Source organism: Colias eurytheme, chromosome 14 (assembly GCF_061535395.1).
Source record: "Colias eurytheme isolate Ceu_HAF_F1 chromosome 14, ilColEury1 Martin Lab GWU primary, whole genome shotgun sequence".
In the NCBI taxonomy this organism is placed as follows: Eukaryota; Metazoa; Arthropoda; class Insecta; order Lepidoptera; family Pieridae; genus Colias; species Colias eurytheme.
The window spans coordinates 15,378-23,061 of record NC_142993.1 but is presented as its reverse complement, the minus strand read 5'-3'; positions in this window follow the sequence as shown (position 1 = coordinate 23,061).

Here is a 7,684-nt window from a genome sequence, read left to right as displayed (position 1 = left end):
CTCACAATATGTTGCCCCCTTGTCGCACTATTGCAGCGACTTATTTCGGGGGCCCATACAGTGACAGGGCGAGTCACCACCTGCCAACATATTTTTACTTTCTTTTAGTAGAAAGGCAGGCCATAGTTTCCCATAGTCCCCGATACCAGTCCATTTAGCATCCCAATCCATAGCCCAGTTATTAAATTTCCATACCCTGCAATAGTCCTACATCGGCCGCGGACTGCCTAGGACTGTATCTCTATAGTGCAGTCATGGGCAGGCTGCGGCTGGTGTCCCACAACACATTAAAATTCTCGAAAGGGCCTCTGCGTGTTGGATCCGTGTCCCCACGTAAGCCTTCCAAAGATCCGGGTACCGTCCTTCTGGTGGTACCCGAGTATTATGGAACAGAGAAACATAATAATAAATAATAAATAAATAAAATATTTATTCACAAACACATGTTTTTTTTCAATACCTGTACAGCTATGTCTGATAAAGAAATAATCTATACTATTACTAGCGGTCCGCCCCGGCTTCGCCCGTGGTACATATGAAAAATAGATGTTGGCCGATTCTCAGACTTACCCGATATGCACAGAAAATTTCATGAGAATCGGTCCACCCGTTTCGGAGGAGTATGCAGACTAACATTGTGACACGAGAATTTTATATATAAGACTAGCGGTCCGCCCCGGCTTCGCCCGTGGTACACATGAAAAATAGATGTTGGCCGATTCTCAGACTTACCCGATATGCACAGAAAATTTCATGAGAATCGGTCCACCCGTTTCGGAGGAGTATGCAGACTAACATTGTGACACGAGAATTTTATATATAAGATAATATATAAGATAATATAATCTATACTTACTTATAATATTATAAAGCTGAAGAGTTTGTTTGTTTTTTGTTTGAACGCGCTAATCTCAGAAACTACTGGTCCGATTTGAAAAACTCTTTCGTGTTAGATAGCCCATTTATCGAGGAAGGTTATAAGGCTCTATATCATCACCCTAAAACCAAAAGGAGCGTAGCCATGCGGGTGAAACCGCGAAGCGCAGCTAGTAATACATAATGCAGTGGAGGCTCAGTCGTGAGGACTTAGTACTTCAAATCGATAAGTAGGTCGATCACGACCAGGAAAGTGTGCATGAAATTGATTTTTCAATTTATCTTGAGCCGCAAGGGCATAACAACATTACTGCTAAACGGTGAAGGAAAATATCGTGAGGAAACCGAGTACCGACATGTCGAAGAATCAAAAGTTCGACATGTGACATCTACTAACCCGCACTTGGCAAGCGGTAGATCCTGTACCCTCATAGTAGGCCCGTGTCCCAGCAGTGGGAATGTATGTTGGCTGATGGTGATGATAATGATGATGAATAATGCATACAGAAAGAGAATAATAAAGATTTTTCGCAGTTTGTGGGTTATGCAAAAAATTAAAATTTTCAGAGTTCTGTATACGGTGCTATTTTATGAAAATAATTTGGAAAATCCAAAAGTGCACGCCTCATAATTTTTTTTTAATAAATATTTATTAATTATTATTTTTGTTTATTTAATAACAATTAAACCACATCGAATCAGACCCTGAAAAATGAAAGGGTTCTATTCCTGAGCATACTCAAGCGTAAGAGAAAAAAAAAGACTCGATTAGTAAAGTATTTCGGTCGCTATCGTGTTAACAAGAAAAAGGATCCGTACATACAGACACACGGACGTCCAAGACAGAACTTTTTTAAACTGTTTTTTAACTAGTTTAAATAACAAAAATGACATCAAAAATATCATGAATGTTAAAAATAGTGTTTTTTCTTAATATGTGTGTGTATGTATTATCTTACAAGTGCAATGTATGATACATAAAGACATTTTAAGTTTGAAAAATCAGATGTTTTGCGCGAAGTGACAGTAGTACCCACCTCAACGCTTCGCTTATGAGGCGTGCAAAACCCTGTGAAAAAACCTGACTTGTGGACGACCGAGATCGCCACGGTTTTTGTTAGAACAGATTATTTTGATGAGACGTCCAATAATTTCCTGTACGAAACTCTCGATTGTGGTAGCTAACAGAGATAACAAGGATAAAATGTTTTGATTTGATGGTTCTCAAATATTTATTACTAACTGAATTTTTTTAATCACTTGCAAAAATGGGCGATGGATCCTTCATCCTGAACTATTTGGGAAGATAAATAAATAATAATCCATTGAAATGTTACAAATTACAATTTTCTTTTTTTTGTAAACAGGGAACATTTTACCCCAAACCAACTCTCTCCCTACAAATTCCCCACACCTAGGGTTGCCATTGCAACACCCTGGGTGAGTTAAAATTTAACATTCTCAACCTATTAAAGAATTCAGACGTTTCACAGAACGTCTTGTTCTTAGCTTCTGGAGCTAAGAAAAAGACGTATCAGTGAGACGGGAGAGACCAAAGAACCTAAGAACCAAGCGTCCAAACAACAAACGAACCAATGATCTATGAACCAACCCTATATTTAGATTCGTTGCTACACTGACCCTTCTATATATGGACTCGAGAAAAAACAATTATAGTGCGATACAGAAATACTTTAAATAAATTACCGCCATCTATAATCACCACTCAAGTAATATTAATTATATCGAACGATCTGTCGTGAACACTCCATTAAGCCATTTTTAGGACAGTACTATAGAAATGACGATTAAAATAAATTTTACATTAAATTAATTTTTATCTATTTATGCGTTAATATTTATTATTTATATAATGAAAATGTTTATATTTGGAAACAAGGCCATCTATGCGACGGATGAAAAACTTTAATAAACGCAGCAGCACTCTGTGATTAAAGTCCACCCAAAAGGGCCGGGGTTCGAGCCCGGGTGGGCATGCTAATTATTATTTTTTAGTTTATCTGCGAGTTATCGACATCAGATCATATTATAATTTATATACCCTATTTAGATGTATTGTGTGGATTTGTAGTGTATTTTTTTTATCTTTTAGACTCACTTAAGACCTTAATATGTAAAAAGTAATTATTATTATTCTTTATTCTTGTAAATTACTGCTTAGGGAGGATAATAGTTATAAAAGGTAGTTACAACTTATTTTTTTTTTACATTTCTATATTAAAATATAATACATTAAACTACATAATATAACAATTTTAAAACAGCATAATTTTATTTTATTTTACTTGTGTACGTGAAGTTTTTGTTGTTTTTACCCTAAATACTTCAAAGACGGTGTTAGACAAGGTGTCTTAAATAAAAATAAAAGTAAATAACAAAATAACTACATAAAAATAATTGTTCAACCGAGTTTTATAGTGCGGATTAGCGTTAAAATCTTATCTCGTATATTTTATTAACCGTATGTTCAATTTCACTAAATTTGGTATGTATAGATTCGCATCAATAAGAACTTTTATTTGAAATTAATATTGTGAAAATTTATCAACCCGCTGAGGAGGAGTAGGGGCAAATCACTTCCAAAAGCGCTAAATCTCTCCCTCTAATAATTAATTAACCAGTTAATGAATATTATTGATTTTGGTGTCTACGGATGCGCAATAGCGAGATCTATCGTTTGATAATAATTTCATGAGCATTTGCTTACTTGTTTAGGAGAAAATGAGGAAAATCAGGTTGGGTGCCACCTCTCATATCTATTGAACTGGGCTATGCACCCCATTCAATTTGGTGTCCAGGGATGCGGCCCAAAAATTCTTTTCATTTGATACCAAATTTGCAAAAATCCGCCGAGCGGTTTAGGAGAAATCGGCGAAAAACGAAACGCAGCGAAGTCCACATCACTTAGGCACATCAACTCGGTTTGCACAATTTTATACCTATTTTTTTTAAATTTTTTTTTGAATAGAAAAATGATAACTGAAGGAGAATATTTGAAAATTTTTGAATTTGGACTTCTACAAAAGGCTACAGGAATATTTTAAGTTCCTGTTTTTTTTTTTTTTTTTTTTTAAGTTGTTATAGAGAAACCTACCCAGGCCAGAAACCTAACCTAACTTTGACATTAACCTAACCTAAACTAACCTAACTTTGACAGTAACCTAACCAAAATTAACCTAACTTTGACATTAACCTAACCTAAACTAACCTAACTTTGACATTAACCTAACCTAAACTAACCTAACTTTTGTAGAAACCTAACCAAAACTAACCTAACTATTATAGAAACCTCACCAACACTAACCTAAGTTTTTCAGCAACCTCACCTACAGTAACCTAAGTTTTTCAGCAACCTCACCTACAGTAACCTAAGTTTTACAGCAACCTCACCTACACTAACCTAACTTCTATACAAACCTCACCTAAACTAACCTAAGTTTTGTAGAAACCTCTAAACTAACCTAATTTTTGTAGAAACCTAACCTACACTAACCTAACTATTATAGAAACCTCACCAACACTAACCTAAGTTTTTCAGCAACCTCACCTACAGTAACCTAAGTTTTTCAGCAACCTCACCTACAGTAACCTAAGTTTTTCAGCAACCTCACCTACACTAACCTAACTTCTATACAAACCTCACCTAAACTAACCTAAGTTTTGTAGAAACCTCTAAACTAACCTAATTTTTGTAGAAACCTAACCTACACTAACCTAACTTAAACTAACTAGAAACTAATCTAGAAAAACTACCAAACTAACCTATTACAGAAAAGTTAGGTTAACCTAACCTAACTTTTAGGTAGTTTGGTAGATTTTCTTTAAAAGTTAGGTTAGGTTAGGTTAGGTTAGGTTAGGTTAGGTTAGGTTAGGTTAGGTTAGGTTAGGTTAGGTTAGGTTAGGTTAGGTTAGGTTAGGTTAGGTTAGGTTAGGTTAGGTTAGGTTAGGTTAGGTTAGGTTAGGTTAGGTTAGGTTAGGTTTTTTTTTTTTTTTTTTATAAAGCACCCGCCATCGCAGGGTGTTGTCTGCTTTTTCTCTAGAGTATAGTCTAGAGACATTTATTTTCTTTAATCAATAATTAACACAATTTTCTTTATTTACAATATGGGCACATAATATTAAAATACAATTAAATTTTAAATACGAATTTACAATATACAAAAAAATTTTCAAAATAATAATAAAATACAATAATTAAAAGTCACTTTAAAATTAACAATTCAAACAATACAATAAAAATAAAACCAATACAAGTAAATATACAAATTAACACGGCACAACAATAAAACTTAACCCTAACATCACAGCTTATCACAGTTTCTTTTGTTTACCACCCCAACAATGTATTTACAATATTCCAGGAATTCAGATCTCGTATCATCCCCCAGGGCCGCGGGCAGATTCTCACCCGTCATCGCGATGCCCAATTTTTGCTCAATAACATATCTATCTCTTGCAAAAATCGGACACTCGAGCAACAGGTGAGAAACCGTCTCGTCGACTCCGGGCTGACACAGGCACGATGGATTCTCCTTCAGCTTGAATCTGTTCAAGTAGAAGGCGAATCCACCGTGTCCAGTCAGTGCTTGTGTGGTGTGGTGTGTGATGTCTATTTTCCGTACTATTTTGTATGCAGCAGCAGCGCTTGGGAAAAAGAGCTTCGTGCCTCCAGCCGTCTCCCCCACATCATATCTCCTGTCCCATTCCCCGATCGTATCCTGTCTCAGGATACGCTTGACGAATGAAACAGGACACAGATCGTAGTCGGGTTTCTTCTTCGACCCCAGAGCGGCCTCCTTGGCTAACTGGTCCACTCTTTCGTTCCCCCTTAGCCCTGCGTGCGCCTTGATCCAAAACAGAGCGACCTCCCGCCTCTGCGAAGCAGCTTTTCGGAGGGCCGCCCTTGTTTGCACAGCAAGGGGGTGGGGGGAACCGAGTGTGACTGCCTGGAGGGCCGATCTGGAGTCGCTGAAGATGCCGACCTTCGACACTCCACTCTTGCAGGCTCTAATTACTGCTCTTTGGAGCGCTAGGAGTTCGGCCTGGTAGACGGTGCAATACGGCGGCAAAGCAAGCTTGACGGCCTTCGTCTCGGCCTCCCCCTCCCATACGGAAAGGGCGGCTCCGACTCGACCCTCAATCTTGCTGCCGTCCGTGTAGATCCTATGTACGTGGCTATTAGCCACGTCGGAATACGAGTCCTCGTCCACCAGCCCGAACCCCAGCCCTTCCTGCTCTGCCGGATGTGGGTCCTCAATCGCCGGAGCCATTCTTTCCACCTCCCTGTCTCCCAACGCTGGGTGCGACACCCCCTTCTTGATCCCATATAATCTCGAGACTTCGAGTATTCTGAGATCAAGGGGGAGTATCCCAGCCAACAGCATAGCTGAGTTCAGGGAGACGGTCCGATATGCTCGGCAGATCTTTTGGGCGAAGCCCCGTTGTACGGTGTTCAGCCTTTTTTGGACCCCCATCTTTTCCACGGTGGGTGCCCACGCTGCCGATGCATACATAATAGTCGGTTCGATAACAGCTACATAAATAGTCCTAATAATATCTGGGCTAAGTCCCCAACCAACTCTGGCTGCCCTAGCCAAGAGTTTATATCGGGCGATTGCCTTTTGGCATACCGTCCCGACGTGGGCGTTGAAAGTGAGGCCGCTGTCAATTGTAAGGCCCAGTATTTTAATATGTGAAAAATATTTAATTTCCACACTCCCCATAGCGAGCCGTGGCACGTCATATTTTAACCTCCTCGTCGAAAGGAGGGCACAAGTTTTGTGTGGTGCAAAATTTAATTTGTTATCTTTACCCCATTCGTGTATTACGTTTAGGACACGGTTCGCTTTTCCTTCTATTTCAAGGGCCGTATCACCCTCAAAGACCAACACAATGTCGTCGGCGAACGCTTGACAGAATACTCCCATCTCCTCTAACATCCATAGCAGAGGGTCCAGCAAGAGGTTCCACAGGATTGGTCCACCTATGGATCCCTGCACGCACCCCTTGCTGGTCCCCCTACTTACTTCCACGCCCGCATATCTAACTTTCACCCCCCTTTCACTCAGGTAGCTGCTGATCACCCGCCTCACGTTCCCCGGGCACCCAACTTCAGCCAGCCGCACCTTTATGGCTGGCCACCAGGCGCTGTCGAAGGCTCCCTCTATGTCCAGCGATACCACAACAGAAATCTTCTTCTCCTCCCTCATATTTCTGATGTGGTTCACTAGTCTATAGAGGGCGTCCTCGGTGCTCCTCTGTGGCATAAAGCCATACTGGTGGGGGCTTATTTTGGGCAACAGGTAAAACCTGAGTCGGCCGACCAGCATCTTTTCGAAGATTTTGCCGAGAACAGGTAAGAGGCCGATCGGTCGATAGGCTTTCGGTACCCGATATGATTCCCTGCCCGGCTTTCGCAGTATAACCACGGTCGCCCACTTCCACTGTGCGGGGAAGTAGGCGGCAGAGAGGCATCTGTTGAGCAAGGCAAGGAACCATCCCGGGTTACAATCCACAGCGTGCTGACAGATGTCGGCCGTGAGGCCATCCGCCCCGGGGGCCTTCTTGGGGTTGAAGGACCTTACGGCTCTCTTCAACTCCTCCATGATGAAAGGAGGGTCATCCGGGCCCGCCGGTGGTTCGGTGTCCAAGGACTCCGCACACCCGCGCACCCGACGATGTCCCTCACTTTCACCACTTTCCTGGTCCTCGGGGTAGAAGGTCTCCGCCAACAGTTCTGCCGAGCTCCGGGCATCGAGGGTCTCACCGCCCCTCGAAAGGGGCAGAT